The following is a 17,900-nucleotide window of genomic DNA, read 5'->3' as shown; positions in this document are numbered from 1 at the left end:
CCTGGTGCCAGGAACAAGGATGTCTCAGAGGAGGTGCAGAATGTTCTCACAGGGGGAGAGGGGCCCGCAGGAGGTCATTGTCCACATTGGAACCAATGACATTGGAAGGGAAAAGGTTTAGACTCTGAAGGGAGATTACAGAGAGTTAGGCAGAAATTTAAAAAGGAGGTCCTCAAGGGATTACTTCCACTGTGGATTACTTCCACTGCTACGAGCTAATGAGGGCTGGAATAGGAGGATAGAGCAGATGAATGCATGGCTGAGGAGCTGGTGTATGGGAGAAGGATTCACATTTTTGGATCATTGGAATCTCTTTTGGGGTAGAAGTGACTTGTACAAGAAGGACGGATTGCACCTAAATTGGAAGGGGACTAATATACTGGCAGGGAAATTTGCTAGAACTGCTTGGGAGGATTTAAACTAATAAGGTGGGGGGGTGGGACCCAGGGAGATAGTGAGGAAAGAGATCGATCTGAGACGGGTACAGCTGAGAACAGAAGTGAGTCAAACAGTCAGGGCAGGCAGGAACAAGGTAGGACCAATAAATTAAACTGCATTTATTTCAATGCAAAGGGCCTAACAGGGAAGGCAGATGAACTCAGGGCATGGTTAGGAACATGGGACTGGGATATCATAGCAATTAAGGAAACATGGCTCAGGGATGGGCAGGACTGGCAGCTTAATGTTTCAGGATACAAATGCTACAGGAGGGATAGAAAGGGAGGCAAGAGATGAGGGGGAGTGGCATTTTTGATAAGGGATAGCATTACAGCTGTGCTGAGGGAGGTTATTCCAAGAAATACATCCAGTGCAGTTATTTGGGTGGAACTGAGAAATAAGAAAGGGATGATCACCTTATTGGGATTGTTATAGACCCCCCCAATAGTTAGAGGGAAATTGAGAAACAAACTTCTAAGGAGAGCTCAGCTATCTGTAAGAATAATATGGTAGTTATGGGAGGGGATTTTAACTTTCCAAACATCGACTGGAACTGCCATAGCGTTAAAGGTTTAGATGGAGAGGAATTTCTTAAGTGTGTACCAGACAATTTTCTGATTCAGTATGTGGATGTACCTAGTAGAGAAGGTGCAAAACTTGACCTACTCTTCAGAAATAAGGCAGGGCAGGTGACTGAGGTGTCAGTGGAGGAGCACTTTGGGGCTAGTGACCATAATTCTATTGGTTTTAAAATAGTGATGGAAAAGGATAGACCAGATCTAAAAGTTGGAGTTCTAAATTGGAGAAAGGCCAATTTTGATGATATTAGGCAAGAACTTTCAAAAGCTGATTGGAGGCAGATGTTCACAGGTAAAGGGACGGCTGGAAAATGGGAAGCCTTCAGAAATGAGATAACAAGAATCCATAGAAAGTATATTCCTGTTAGGGTGAAAGGGAAGGCAGGTCGGTGTAGGGAATGCTGGATGACTAAAGAAATTGAGGGTTTGGTTAAGAAAAAGAAGGAAGCATATGTCAGGTATAGACAGGATAGATTGAGTGAATCCTTAGAAGAGTATAAAGGAAGTAGGAGTATACTTAAGAGGGAAATCAGAAGGGCAAAACGGGGACATGAGATAGCTTTGGCAAATAGAATTAAGGAGAATCCAAAGGGTTTTTTACAAATATATTAAGGACAAAAGGGTAACTAGGGAGAGAATAGGGCCCCTCAAAGATCAGCAAGGCATCCTTTGTGTGGAGCCACAGAGAATGGGGGAGACACTAAATGAATATTTTGAATCAGTATTTACTGTGGAAAAGGATATGGAAGATATAGACCGTAGGGATATAGATGGTGACATCTTGCAAAATGTCCAGATTACAGAGGAGGAAGTGCTGGATGTCTTGAAATGGTTAAAGGTGGATAAATCCCCAGGACCTGATCAGGTGTACCCAAGAACACTGTGGGAAGCTAGAGAAGTGATTGCTCGGCCTCTTGCTGAGATATTTGTATCATCAATAGTCACAGATGAGGTGCCGGAAGACTGGAGGTTGGCAAAGGTGGTGCCACTGTTTAAGAAGGACAGTAAAGACAAGCCAGGGAACTGTAGACCGGTGAGCCTGACATCGGTGGTGGGCAAATAGCTGGAGGGAATCCTGAGGGATAGGATGCACATGTATTTGGAAAGGCAAGGATTGATTCAGGATAGTCAACATGGCTTTGTGCATGGGAAATCATGTCTCACAAACTTGGTTGAGTTTTTTGAAGAAGTAATAAAGAAGATTGATGAGGGCAGAGCAGTAGATGTGATCTATATGGACTTCAGTAAGGCGTTCGACAAGGTTCCCCATGGGAGACTGATTAGCAAGGTTAGATCTCATGGAATACAGGGAGAACTAGCCATTTGGATACAGAACTGGCTCAAAGGTAGAAGACAGAGGGTGGTGGTGGAGGGTTGTATTTCAGACTGGAGGCCTGTGACCAGTGGAGTGCCACAAGGATCGGTGCTAGGCCCTCTACTTTTGTCATTTACGTAAATGATTTGGATGCGAGCATAAGAGGTACAGTTAGTAAGTTTTCAGATGACACCAAAATTGGAGGTGTAGTGGACAGCGAATGAGGGTCACCTCAGATTACAACAGGATCTGGACCAGATGGGCCAATGGGCTGAGAAGTGGCAGATGCAGTTTAATTCGGATAAATGTGAGGTACTGCATTTTGGGAAAGCAAATCTTAGCCGGACTTATACACTTAATGGTAAGGTCCTAGGGAGTGTTGCTGAACAAAGAGACCTTGGAATGCAGGTTCACAGCTCCTTGAAAATGGAGTCGCAGGTAGATAAGATAATGAAGAAGGCGTTTGGTATGGTTTCCTTTATTGGTCAGAGTATTGAGTACAGGAGTTGGAAGGTCATGTTGTGGCTGTACAGGACATTGCTTAGGCAAATATTGGAATATTGCGTGCAATTCTGGTCTCCTTCCTATCGGAAAGATGTTGTGAAACTTGAAAGGGTTCAGGAAAGATTTACAAGGAAGTTGCCAGGGTTGGAGGATCTGAGCTACAGGGAGAGGCTGAACAGGCTGGGGCTATTTTCCCTGGAGCGTCGGAGGCTGAGGGGTGACCTTATAGAGGTTTACAAAATTATGAAGGGCATGGATAGGATAAATAGACAAAGTCTTTTCCCTGGGGTCGGGGAGGGCATAGGTTTAGGATGAAAGGGGTAAGATGAAAAAGAGACCTAAAGGGCAACCTTTTCATTCAGAGTGTTGTATGTGTATGGAATGAGCTGCCAGAGGATGTGCTGGAGGCTGGTATAATTGCAACATTTAAGAGGCATTTGGATGGGTATATGAGTAGGAAGGGTTTGGAGGGATATGGGCCGGGTGCTGGCAGGTGGGACTAGATTGGGTTGGGATATCTGGTCGGCATGGACAGGTTGGACCGAAGGGTCTGTTTCCATGCTGTACATCTCTATGACTCTTCAAGCAAGCTAGTGGTCATCTCTGATATTCGCCCCTCTTGGACTCAGTGTTTACTTTGCTGAAACAGTATATTATTATATGAAAGGTGATCAGACCTACCTTTCACAGATCTGAGTTGTGAGCTATTCACCAGGGAAATGCGAGGAAGTCCAACAGCAATGACCTGAACTATGACATTATCAAGGTGTCATTACTGTTTTACCAGACCACTAACCACATGTGGCTGACATGAACTACTTTACTTCGCTCTGAGTAATTCAGTTTCCGTTTAGTCCTTTTAGCTCAGAGCTCTTGAGCAAAACCTCTTAATTAATTTGGGATTTATATGTTATTTAAAAATGACATTGTAAGTGTATTTTGGAAAGGCAAGGACTGATTAGGGATAGTAAACATGATTTAGTGCATGGGAAATCGTGTCTCAATAACTTGACTGAGTTGTTTGAAGAACTGAGAAAGAAGATTGATGAAGGCAGAGCAGTGGACCTTGTTTATGTGGACTTTAGCAAGGCGTTTGACAAGGTTCAGCATGGTAGATGAGTTAACAAGGTTAGACCACATGGAACACAAGGTGAGCTAGCCATTTGGATGCGAAATTGGTTTGAAGGTTGGAGACAGAGGGTGGTGATGGAGGGACATTTTTCAGACTGGAGGCCTGTGACCACTTGTGTGCCATAATGATCGATGTTATGTCTGCTGCTTTTTGTCATTTATATAAATAATTTGCGTGTGAGTATAGGAGAAATGGTGAGAAAATTTGCAGATGACACCAAAACAGTGAGAAAGGCTATCTCAGAGTATATTGGATGCTTGATCAGATGGGCTGATGGGTTAAATTCAGTTTAGAGAAGTGTGATGTGTTGCCTTTTGGTAAGGCAAAATAGAGCTGGATTATTACACTTAATGGTAGGGTCCTGGGGACTGTTGCTGAACAAAGAGACCTTGAGGTGCAGGTTCATAGTTCCTTGAAAGTGGAATCACAGGTAGACAGGGTAGTGAAGAAGGTGTTGGTACACTTGCATTTATTGGTCAGTGAATGGAGTATAAGAGTTAGGATGTAATGTTGCAGCTGTACAGGACATTGGTTCGGCTACTTTTGGAATACTGCATTCTATTCTGGTCTGCCTGCTGTAGGAAAGATGTTGTTAAACTGAAAAGGTTTAGGAAAGATTTACAAGGATATTGCTGGGTAGGAGGGTTTGAGCTACAGGGAAAGGTTGAATAGGCTGGGACTATTTTCCCTCGAGCATCAGAGGCTGAGGCTTGACCTTATAGAGGTTTATAAAATCATGACGAGCATTGATAGGATGAATAGACAAGGCCTTTTTTCCCAGGGTAGGGGAATCCAAAACCAGAAGGCGTAGATTTAAGGTGAAAGGGGAAAGATATAAAAGGGACTTAAGGAACAACTTGTTTAAGCATAGAATGGTGTATGTATGGAATGAGCTGCCAAAAGAAGTGGTTCAGGCTGGTAAAATTACAACATTTAGAAGGCATCTGGATGGGTTCATGTATAGGAAGGGTTTAGAGAGATACAGGACAAATGCTGGCAAATGGGGCTAGATTAATTTGGTCGGCATGGACAAGTTGGTCCGAAGAGTCTATTTCCTGCTGTTCCTCTATGACTCTATGAATGTAAGTGGGCATTACTGGCAATTCCAGCAGTTAGTGCCTAGCTATGATTGCCCAGAGGGCAGTTAAGAGCCAGCCACTTTGCTGTGGGTGTGGAACCATATGTAAGCCAGAACAGGTAAGAATAACAGATTTCCTTCTCTTAAACACCTCCATAAACTGGATGGGTTTTTACAACAATCAACAGTGATTATGTGGTAGCCAATCAGCAATTGGCTTTTATTCCAGATGTTTGATGAATTCAAATTTCACCATCTGCCATAGTGATGCTTGAACCTATGACCCCAGAACATTAGCGTGTAGTTCTGGATTGTACAGCCAGAGATGTCACCACTTTCCCTGATGATCCAGATTGTACAATTATTACTGAGAAAATCACAAACCTGCCAGCACCTTGTACATCAGAGAATATATTATTTGGCCAACTTTCAAATATCTACATTACTTAAAGTTATAAAAGAGAGGATAAATATTTTATCCTACTATAAAGGATTAAAATGATGTCACTACACACAATACAACTACATAGAAGATCTACATGGTGCCTGTTTCAAATGCTTTTACTGTGCAGTGTACAATATCAATTCACATTCACACTCCATTTGAAATCTGGCACCTCACATCAATCCACACAGAGGAAGGCAACAACGTAAAAATTCACAGGAGCAAATCACAGGAAACCCATGTTGAGGAGAGAGCTAGCACTATTTACTCAACAACAGAGACATTTTCAGCTCAAAAAGTCATGAAATACTTGATGTTTTTGTGTTCATGGAAAACATTGTTGTCTTTTTCCACATAACGTGGGTATCATTTGTTATTCTTCCCTCATTGCCCATGAGATTGTGAACCTCTGCTTTCTGAACCGTTGCAGTCCATGTGATGGAGGGTCACCCTCATTGCTGTTGGGACAGAAATTCTAGGATTTTGACCCAACAACTGTAAAGAAACAATAACATAGTTCCGAATCCAGATGATGTGCAACCTTTGGGAGGGGACATATAAACAGTACAGGAATTGGAACCCATTATGTTGGTGTGACTCTGCATTGTCAACCAGCCATCCAACCAATTGAGCAGAACTAAGCCATTTGACTCTTTGTGCTTCCACCATTCAGTAAGATTATAGCTAATAAGTTTGAGTATTGAATTCTTCTTGCCCAAAAACTTTGATTTCCTTAGTCAGCACGAATTCAACTGCTTCCACCCTAAGACCAACAATGGTCAATGACATCAATACCCCTCCCTGACACTGCCCTCTGAGGCACATGATCCAAAGTTGCACATGTCCTCAAAGAGAGACCCCTAATTTTTAAACAGTGTCCCCTCGTTCATGTCTCATCTATAATAGGAAATATCTTTCACACACCTGTCTTGTTAAGACCTTTCAATACCTGAATAGGAGACAATGGCTTAATGGTATAATCACGAGATGATTAATCCAGAGATCCAAGTAATTTTACAGGGACTAGATTAGAGTGGTGCTAGAAAAGTACAGCAGTTCAGGCAGCATGCGAGGAGCAGTAAAATCGACGGTTTGGGCAAAAGCCCTTCATCAAGAATACAGGCAGAGAGCCCGAAGGGTGGAGAGATAAATGAGAGGAGGGTGGGGATGGGGAGAAAGTAGCATAGATTACAATAGGTGAGTGGGGGAGGGAATGAAAGTGATAGGTCAGGAGGAGAGTGGAGTGGATAGGTGGAAAAGAAGATAGACAGGTAGGACAAGCCACGGGGACAGTGCTGAGCTGGAAATTTGGAACTGGGGTGAGGTGGGGGAAGGGGAAATGAGGAAACTGTTGAAGTCCACCTTAATGCCCTGGGGTTGAAGTGTTCCGAGGCGGAAGATGAGGCGTTCTTCCTCCAGGTGTCTGCTGGTGAGGGATTAGCGGTGAAGGACGCCCAGGACCTCCATGTCCTCGGCAGAGTGGGAGGGGGAGTTGAAATGTTGGGTCAGAGGGCGGTGTGGTTGATTGGTGCGGGTGTCCCGGAGATGTTCCCTAAAGCACTCTGCTAGGAGGCGCCCAGTCTCCCCTGCACATCCACCAATATCATTTATTGTATCTGTTGCTCCCGATGCGGTGTCCTCTACACTGTGGAGACTGGACGCCTCCTAGCAGAGCGCTTTAGGGAACATCTCCGGACACTTGCACCAATCAACCACACCGCCCTGTGGCCCAACATTTCAACTCTCCCTCCCACTCTGCCAAGGATATGGAAGTTTTGGCCCTCCTTCACCGCCGCTCCCTCACCACCAGACGCCCGGAGGAAGAACGCCTCATCTTCCGCCTCGGAACACTTCAACCCCAGGGCATCAATGTGGACTTCAACAGTTTCCTCATTTCCCCTTTCCCCACCTCACCCCAGTTCCAAACTTCCAGCTCAGCACTGTCCCCATGATTTGTCCTACCTGCCTATCTTCTTTTCCACCTATCCACTCCACCCTCCCCCCTGACCCATCACCTTCATCCCCTCCCCCACTCACCTATTGTACTCTATGCTACTTTCTCCCCACCCCCACCCTCCTCTCACTTATCTCTCCACCCTTCAGGCTTTCTGCCTGTATTCCTGATGAAGAGATTTTGCCTGAAACATTGATTTTACTGCTCCTCGGATGCTGCCTGCACTGCTGTGCTCTTCCAGCACCACTCTAATCTAGGCTCTGGTTTCCAGCATCTGCAATCATTGTTTTTACCTAATCTTACAGGGACACAAGTTCAAATCCTGCCATGGCAGATGGTGAAATTTGAATTTTATAAGAAGAAATTCTGGAATTATGAGTCTAATGCTGATGAAACAGTTGTTGGTGTTGGAAAAATACATCTGGTTCATAATGCCCTTTACGGAAGGAAACTGTTGTCCTTACCTGGTCTAGACTACATGTGACTCCAGAGCTACAACAATATGGTTTGACACTTAACTGCCCTCCAGGCAATAAAAGCTGGCCCAGATGGTGTGAATGAATTTTTTAAAATGTATGTACTTCAATTGAGTCACTCCTCACATTGGGACCAAGCCCAGATTGTCCAACCTGAGACCAAAACTGCATATCGTATTGGTGATGTGAAGCCACCTATGCCTTATACAGATAAGCACAACATCTTTATTTTTATGTTCAATTTTTTAAAAATAAAGGATAGGAACATGAGACTGGGATATCACTGCAATTACAGAAAGATGGCTCAGGGATGGACAGGATTGGCAGCTTAATGTTCCAGGATACGAATGCTACAGGAAGGATAGAAAGGGAGGCAAAATTGGAAGGAGTGCGGCCATTTTGATAAAGGTTAGCATTACTGCTGCAGTTGGGAAGATATTCCTAGGAATATACCCAGGGACATTATTTGGATAGAACTAAGAAATAAGAAAGGGATGATCACCTTTTTGGGATTGTATCATAGACCCCCTAATAATCAGTGAAAATTGAGAAACAAATTTGTAAGGAGATTCTGCAAGACTAATAGGCTGGTTATGGTAGGGGATTTTAACTTTCCAAACATAGTTTTAAGGGTTTACTTGGAAAGGAATTTGTTAAGTGTATACAAGAAAACTTTCTGATTCAGTATGTGGATATACCTACTAGAGAAGGTGCAAAACTTGACCTACTCTTGGGAAATAAGGCAGGGCAAGTGACTGAGGTGTCAGTGGGGAAGCACTTTAGGGCCAGCGACCATAAGTCTATTAGTTTAAAACAGTGATGGAAAAGGATATACCAGATCTAAAAGTTCAAGTTCTAAATTGGAGGAAGGTGAACTTTGACGGTATTAGACAAGAACTTTCAAAAGCTGATTGGGGGCAGATATTTGCAAGTAAGGGACAACTAGAAAATGGGAAGCCTTCAGAAATGAGGTAATGATTGGCCAGAGACAGTATATTCCTGTTAGGGTGAAAGGAAAGGCTGATAAGTACAGGGAAGGCTGGATTACTAGAGAAATTGGTTTCATTAAGAAGGAAGCATATGTCAGGTATCAACAGGAGAGATCGAGTGAATCCTTAGAAGAGTATAAAGGCAGTAGGAGTACACTTAGGAGGGAAATCAGGAGGGCAAAAACGGACATGAGACAGCTTTGACAAATAGGATTAAGTAGAATCCAAAGGAATTTTATAAATGCATTAAGGACAAAAGGACAATTAGGGAGAGAATAGGGCCCCTCAAAGATCAGCAAGGCAGGCCATGAATGGACCCGTAGAAAATGTGGGAGATATTAAGCGAGTATTTTGTATTAGTGTTTACTATGGAGGAAGACATGGAAGACATAGAATGTTGGGGAAATAGATGGTGGTATCTTGAAAAATGTTCATATTACAGAGGAGGAGGTATGGATGTCTTGAAATGCATAAAAGTGGATAAATCCCCAGGACCTGATCCGGTGTACACTAGAACTCTGTGGGAAGCTCGGGAAGTGATTGCTGTGCCCCTTGCTGAAATATTTATATCATCGATAGTCACAGGTGAGGTGCCAGAAGACTGGAGGTTGGCTAACATGGTGCCACTGTTTAACAAGGGTAGTAAGGAAAAGTTAGGGAACTATAGACCAGTGAGCCTGATATCGATGGTGGGCAAGTTGTTGGAGGGAATCCTGAGGGACAGCATTTACATGTATTTGGAAAGGCAAGGACTGATTAGGGATAGTCAAGATGGCTTTGTGTGTGGGAAATCATGTGTCACGAACTTGATTGAGTTTTTTGAAGAAGTAACAAAGAGGATTGATGAGGGCAGAGTGGTGGAGATGATCTGTATGGACTTCAGTAAGATGTTCAACAAGGTTCCCCATGGGAGACTGGTTAGCAAGGTTAGATTCATGGAATACAGGAAGAACTAGCCATTTGGATACAGAACTGGCTTGAAGGTAGAAGACAGAGCGTGGTGGTGGAGGGTTGTTTTTCAGACTGGAGGCCTGTTGACCAGTGGAGTGCCACAAGGATTGGTGCTGGGTCCACTGCTTTTCGTCATTTATATAAATGACTTGGATGTGAACATAGAAGGTATAGTTAGTAAGTTTTCAGATGACACCAAAATTGGAGGTGTAGTGGACAGCGAAGAAGGTTACCTCAGAGTACAACGGGTTCTTGATCAGATGGGCCAATGGGCTGAGGAGTGGCGATGGAGTTTATTTTAGAGAAATATGAGGTGCTGCACTTTGGAAAAGCAAATCAGAGCAGGACTTAATCACTTAATGACAACATCCTGGAGAGTGTTGCTGAACAAGGAGACTTTGGAGTGCAGGTTCATAGTTCCTTGAAAGTAGAGTTGCAGGTAGATAGGATAGTGAAGAAGGCATTTGGTATGCTTTCCTTGATTGGTCAGAGTATTGAGTATAGATGTTGGGAGGTCATGTTGTGACTGTACAGGACAGTGGTTCGGCCACATCTGGAATATTGCGAGCAATTGTGGTCTCCTTCCTATTGGAATGATGTTACGAAACCTGTAAGTGTTCAGAAAATATTTAGACGGATGTTGCCAGGGTGGGAGGATTTGAGCTATAGGGAAAGGCTGAATAGGTTGGGGCTGTTTTCCCTGGAGTGTCGGAGGCTGAGAGCTGACCTTATAGAGGTTTATACAATCATGAGGATAAATAGACAGTCTCTTTCCTATGGTGGTGGAGTCCAGAACTATGGGGCATAGGTTTAGGGTGAGAGGGGAAAGACATAAAATTGAATTGAATTGAATTGAAAGGAATTTATTGTCATGTGTACAGAGGCACAGTGAAAAACCTTGTCTTGTGAGCAATTCAGGTAAATCACATAATTAAATAGCATGGATAAGTAAATAATAGGTAAATAGTGGCAAAAACAAAAACACAGGTACAGGCGAATGTTAAGGGTATGTGAGTCCATTCAGTACTCTAACAGTAGGGTAGAAACTGTTTCAAAAGCAGCTGGTGCATGTGTTCAGGCTTCTGTACTTTCTCCCTCCTTTGCCAGGGTGGGATGGATCTTTGAGAATGCTGGCAGTCTTTTCTTGACAGCTGGCCTGGTAGATGGATGCTATAGATGGGAGGTTGGCCTTTGTGATTGTCCGGGTTGAGTTCACCACTCACTGTAACTGCCTCCGAGCTTGAATGGTGCAGTTGCCATACCAGATAGTAATACATCCAGACAGACTGTTCCCAATGCCGCACCTATAAAAGTTGGCAAGGGTATTCACGGTCATGCCAAACTTTCTCAGCTGCCTGGGGAAAGGGACCTAAGAGGCAACGTTTTCACACAGAAGGTGGTACGTGTATGGAATGATCTGCCAGAGGAAGTGGTGGAGGCTGGTCCAATTGCAGCATTTAAAAGGTATCTGGATGGGGATATGAATAGGAAGGGTTTAGAAGGATATGAGCTAAGTACTGGCAAATGGTACTTGATTAGGTTAGGACATCTGGTTAGCATGGACGAGTTGTACTGAAGGGTCTGTTTCCGTGCTATATTTCTCTATGACTCTACTTCATAAGTCTTCTTGATTATGTGCTCTCCCTGCATAATTTTGTGACTCATGGACGAGAGCACTTAGATCCCCACACCTCAGAAATCTACAGTTGTTCTCTTTTTAAGCAATAATCTGCTTTTATATTTTTCCTGCCGAAGGGAACAATTTCACATTTTCCCACATTATATTTCATCAGCCAAAAAATTGTCCACTCATTCAACTTGCCTATATTTGTTTGCATCCTCCTTCTGCCCCTTATCAATATTTTCCTCCTATCTCTGTATCATCTGAAAACTTAGCTTCTATTACGTCACTCCTCTTATTTAAGTCATTGATATATATTGTAAAAAGCTGAGGTCCCAGCACAGAACCTTGAGGGACTACATTAACCACATTCTGCCAATCAAAAATGACACACTTATGCATGATCTCTGTTTTCTGGCAGCCAACCAATCTTCTATCCATGCTAATATGTGACTTGTAATGCCATGAGCTCCTACTTTGAATTATAATTTTTTAATGTGACACCTTAAAATTTCTTTTGTGAATCCAAGTACAGTACATCTACAAGCTCCCTTTAATCCACAGTGTATTTTATTCCTTCATTTAACTATTATAAAGCCACAGTAATGCCTCTCAATCACCTTGAGATTTGCTGAGTGCCCAGCTATAACCTACTTAATGATCAATTTTAACATCCTCCCCACAGTTGACTCCAAGCTGTCTGAAAGTTTCCTGCTTTCTGCCTCCCTCTTTTCTTGAATAGAGGAATTATTTTTGATACTTTGCAAAAATGAGACAAAAAATTGAAAAGGGGCAATGTGTGTACAAATTCATTTTGTCTACCTAAAACAATGTTCTATGTATTTATATATATATATATAGGTTCTAGTCTGCAAGCACAGATTGGTTGAGCTCCAGCAGCAAGCTACCTGCTGTGAGTGAGCAGCTGGATGTGTTGATTAATATGGTGTGACAGTCTGTCATACCTCAGAGAAATATGTTGAGATGTGATTCTGCTATAGGAGATCATTTCTTAAATAATTTAGATTGCACTAAGAGTTACACCAACAACCAACTTAAAATCATTGGGCAAGCATGCAGTGTGATGTGTTTGCACATATACCTTTTTCAAAAGGTGGATCATGGAGTCAGCCAACTGCTGCTGCATCCGCAGGAGCAATCAGAAAATACCAGCCTGGTCAGAGAATTTAGATTGACAGTTAACTGTTCTTGCTGTATTGCTATGCCAATGATGATCCAACAAATCAGCACCCTCTCCTCATGTTGTTAACAATGATTTTTTTTCAGGTCTGGGTTTTTGTGTCCTCATTCTGATAAATTCATAATGGAAAGCTTCAACATCTGATCTCTTTCTATCAATATTTAGTTCTGTACTACCAAACATTAATTTATTTGATACTTTCCAATATGATGGAACTTTTCCAAGATCTAGTGAAGTTTTGAAAACTAACACCTGTAGTTTTCCAAACCTATCAGAATCCATGGAACTGTCAACCTTCAGTTTGTTTATTAATTTCTCCCTATTATTCTAATTTCATCTCATTTCTCTCTTCCCTCATGTCCCTATATACAGCTATTATTCTAATATCTTTTGTATTATCTATAGCGAACATGGGAATAAAATATGTATTCCTTTCATTTACCATTTCTTTATTACCAACTATTAACACCCCAAATTCACTCCCTAGGAACAAGCAACCACTTTATTTACTCTTTTCCTTCTTAATTACTTGTAAGAACTCTTGCTATCAATGTTTAAGTTACAAGCTAGCTTCTAGGTGGGATGCTGTTTGGAGGGTCACTGCAAACTCAATGAGCTGAATGGCTTTTTTTCTGCACTGTAGACATTCTATGATTCCACTGCCATTGAGTATCATAGGAGAAGAACAGATTCTCTTTCATTTGAGGTGATCATTTCCTGACATTTGTGTTACACAAATATGACTTTCATTTATCAGCTCAAGCTTGCATGTTTTCCAGATCTAGCTGCGCATGAACTTGAGGAATTGCGAATGGTTCTGAACATTGCCTTTTATGCAAAGAAGTTATTTAACAAGCAGCAAAATTCAGTATCTGAGGAATTGCGAATGGTTCTGAACATTGCTTTTTATGCAAAGAAGTTATTTAACAAGCAGCAAAATTCATTCTGAGCTGAATACTTGCTGTTTTATATTCAGAGATTTCTTTGAATAAAAATCATTATCTTCTTACATTTTTACCAAGCTATTTAGAACACTGACTTAATCCTCAAAGTGTCAAGGGAATGGGATTGACTGCTTTGGATTTACTCAAAAATCTATAATAAGGAATGTCCCATTGCAGATACCTTTGTCACAGTTTTGGTTGATTATTCTCACCACAGAGAGTGCTGTCAACAGAAAATTCCCAGAAGCATTTCCTCTCTTTCCTGTGTACTGCATAAGTGTAATTACTAAAAGCTTTTCTGGTTCAGAGTGTTGAGCTGTTGCCAACTGCAGGAAAATCTATCTATCAAGCAGATAGCAATCCTTGTTTGTATTGAACTGCATTCTCGATGAATAGGCCAATGTGTTTGATCTCCCTCACAGATTCTTGATTGAAGTATTTTTGTCATTTGTTTCAGTTATCTCTGAGATTAAGTGATTTCATATTTCATTGAAAGTTAAAGGAAATGCTGGAAACATGAAACTAAATATGCACAATTGGAAATAAACAGCCCAGTTTTTTTGTGAAATTAGTTACATGTCTCAGAGAGATCAAAACTTTCAAAAAAGATTTTGCATTCCCAGTGACCAACTTAAAACAATTGCAGAACAAGATTCCACATTATGACAATTACTTTAAAACTAAAAACTTCAACTTAAGATTACAAATTGAACACTACTTAGTAGGCAATTAACATTCGACAGAAGAGATAAGCATTGCGAGTGTCTCACCATGACAGATAACTCCACATGACATATATATAACAATTTGCTCTCTACAGAATTGCAGTATTTAAATGAAAAGTCCAAAGGCATTCCCGAGTTCAGATGGGTTCCCCCTTCCTTGTTTTGCTAAGTCATGACATCCAGTGTCCATTGAAGATACCTTCCCTCAGTCTTTCAAAGAGCCCCAAACCAACTTGTAATGGGGGATGTGATGGCTGAATGGTATTATCACTGAACTATTAATCCAGAAATAATGGTTCGAGGACTAGGGTTCAAATCCCACCATGAATTTAAATTCAGTAAGAAAAAATCCTGGAATTAAGAGTTGAACAATGACTGCTAATCCACTGTCAATTGTTAGGAAAACCCATCTGGTTCACTAATGTACTTGAAGGAAGGAAATTTGCCATCTGGCCTATATGTGACTCCAGGTCCACAGCAATGTGATTGATTCTTAACTGCTCCATGATCAGTAAATGTTGACCTGGCCAGTAACACTAATCTAGTGAATGAGTTTAAAAAATGGCTCATGCCTGCAATGTTTTTCCCTTAGCCAGTCATGACAAATAATCTACATTCCTTTAATTTCCACAAATTTCATCTCCTTTAGCAGAAAACAACTACCCACCAACAATCTGTCTGAAAACTAACTGAGAAAAAGAGTCCTTTTATCCTTTGTTGACTGCAGCAACTGCCTTCCTGTTCTTCTGTCCAGGACTCTACCTTGCTCTGTGTCCAGGCTTTTCAAATCAATCTACCCACACAAAGCAAGAAGTAGCCTCTCTTTAGATTCATGTGCAAATTAAGGTAATTAAATCAGATTAAGTTTTGACCTGACTCCCTGTCCCCATCTAACCAACACATGGCTTGTTGCCATGTCCAATGTAATTTTCCAGGGTATCTTGTTTCACCTCAAATTAAAATAAATACAGCCACCTTGTAAAACTTGAATTCGTAATAAGATTTAGGACAGTTAAGCAAATATGCAATACAGGTTGTTCTGCTATAATGTGACAGTTTGTTTCTCTGTGACCTTGCACTATAAAATAACCGCATTATTGAAACCTTTATAGAACAATATGCTATCGAAGATCACTAATAGAAAATTGCTATACCCATTCAGCAGAAAGTTTGCATTATCCAAACAAAGTCCACAATTCATCGATCTCATTGTAGCCAATTCATGCATGTCATAACAGAACAACGTGTATAGTACTAGGGAGTGACTCTTTATTCTTAAATGTGATGCAGTGATCATTGTTTTGTCCTTGGCATGATTCCTAGAGCTGTCCCTCTCAAACACCATATCTCTGGTTCCTTGATGTCTTTTGAAAACACACTGATTTTATAGCAGCAGATACAGTTTGACATGTTGCACTAAGCAATTCAGAATGAATTTTGTGACAATTTTATTGACAATAAAGAGGAGCAAGATTCCTCTGAGATTCTTGGGAAAAATTCCTTTCCATTTGCGCAGTTTGACAATGGAGTGTCCAACTTGAAGAATGGTTCCTGATCACACATAGACCAAAAGAGTTGATTGAGCTTTTTGACTATCCCTTGCCCTCTAGCTTTGTAGATCTTAGTTGAGATAGCATCAGATCCTGAAGCTTTGCCATTAGATTGGAGTTCAATAGATTTTGTTACTTTTAATAGCATGGGAGGATAATCAAGAGATCAATGGATGGCAACCATTGGTAGCCTGTCGATTGCTTCTTCATTGATGGATGAAAATCAATAGATGCAAGGTTAAAGTGCTCTGCTGATCTTTCCAGAATGTTTCTTTTTCTCTGTGAGGTATATTGGCCTGTTGCCACTGATGATGAACCAGAAGATTGCAGCTCATAGACAGGTTTCAGAATATCATAGAGGCTCTTCCTCTCTTTATGGTCTGCATATGATTAATGTTTGTCTTCTTTCTGATTTGGCCAAGCCATTGTCTCCAATGTTGCATTGGACAGTGCTGTGGATGTTTTGGCAGGCATTGTGCTTGAATTATGATGGCTTTCATTGATGCAAACTCTGGAGAGGTGAAGTTTTTCGATCTGTAGTTTCTGAGTGATCTCATTACTTTCATCAAAACAATCTTAACAGTTACAAGAGCTAGCATGAACAGGTTCTAGAACAGTAAAATGCACCTTATCCCTGAAGTTTCTCCAAGCACGTCAATGCAGTGAGTATCCATTTTCGCTGAATAGAGATGACTCCTGAATTTCTCATGATTCTCTGTTTGAGACTTGAGACATTGAACACTCCTGATCTTCATGCCCTTGGGGTATTAGGCAGATGATGTTGAGCTTTGAAAATAAAAGATGATGCCACGTCCAGCAGTGAGTGACACATAAGGCTTTTGTTACATGTTCCTGCCCTTCTACCTGGTGATGACAGTTTCAATTCAATGTCAACACATTGAACTGGGTGTACCCACAATGCCTTGTTGTGACTAGGGAGGGAGAAATCTATTGGTGATATGAACTCAGACTCAACCTATAACTTGTGTAAGGAGAGATACCTCTGGTATCACCAAGTTGTAGTGATATTGGGGACGAGAGGGGGAAAGTTGACATTGATCAAAAAATATGAAAAGTCAGAGAAAGGAAGAAATGCTTTAAGATGGTAGAAAGCATCTTGCAATGGAGATAATGGAGTAAGTTTTTCTAGTGCTGGGAATCAACTGATTTTCTGAAATATAATTTAGAAAAAATAAATGGGCTATGATGTGATATTTGGTACCAATGCAGAACAAGAACAAAACAAGCAATGTACAAAGATCGTGCACTGCCTTTCTTTGTTTCTATGCTTTGAACTAGGCTTGAGCCTTTTTTTCCCCTGAATTATGATCAAAGCCATTAAGATGCATTCAATTTTGAACATCCATCAAATTTCTCTGTAAGATAAGGTGAGAGTTTAGTCACTGATTCAAAAGCATTGTGTCTCTTTAGTTCAGTGACATTCAACATCAAACAATCAAATATTTCAATTTGTATGTTGGATAGCTGATGCATATGCATTACAAAGACAACTGATGTATTTAGATTAGATTAGATTAAGTGTGGAAACAGGCCCTTCGGCCCAACAAGTCCACACCGCCCCGCCGAAGCGCGACCCACCCATACCCCTACATTTACCCCTTACCTAACACTACGGGCAATTTAGCATGGCCAATTCACCTGACCTGCACATCTTTTGGATTGTGGGAGGAAACCGGAGCACCCGGAGGAAACACACGCAGACACGGGAGAACGTGCAAACTCCACACAGTCAGTTGCCTGAGGCGGGAATTGAACCCGGGTCTCTGGCACTGTGAGGCAGCAGTGCTAACCACTGTGCCACCGTGCCGCCCACTTAAAAGGTAATGTTAGTTTGTGATTATATTTATTTAGTTTCTGCATGCACAATCACACAGAATTATATGAGATTTGTTGAAGAATGCTGAACTCAACGAATGTCTTACGGTGTTTTTCCTTGTGAACAGTGTATAGCAAATTTTAAAAGCACTGGCACTGAGCA

This window comes from Chiloscyllium plagiosum, unplaced genomic scaffold (genome assembly GCF_037043375.1).
Source record: "Chiloscyllium plagiosum isolate Xiang-an unplaced genomic scaffold, Cpla_swu_hap1 HiC_scaffold_5, whole genome shotgun sequence".
NCBI lineage: Eukaryota > Metazoa > Chordata > Chondrichthyes > Orectolobiformes > Hemiscylliidae > Chiloscyllium > Chiloscyllium plagiosum.
Note: the sequence above shows the minus strand (reverse complement) of the source record.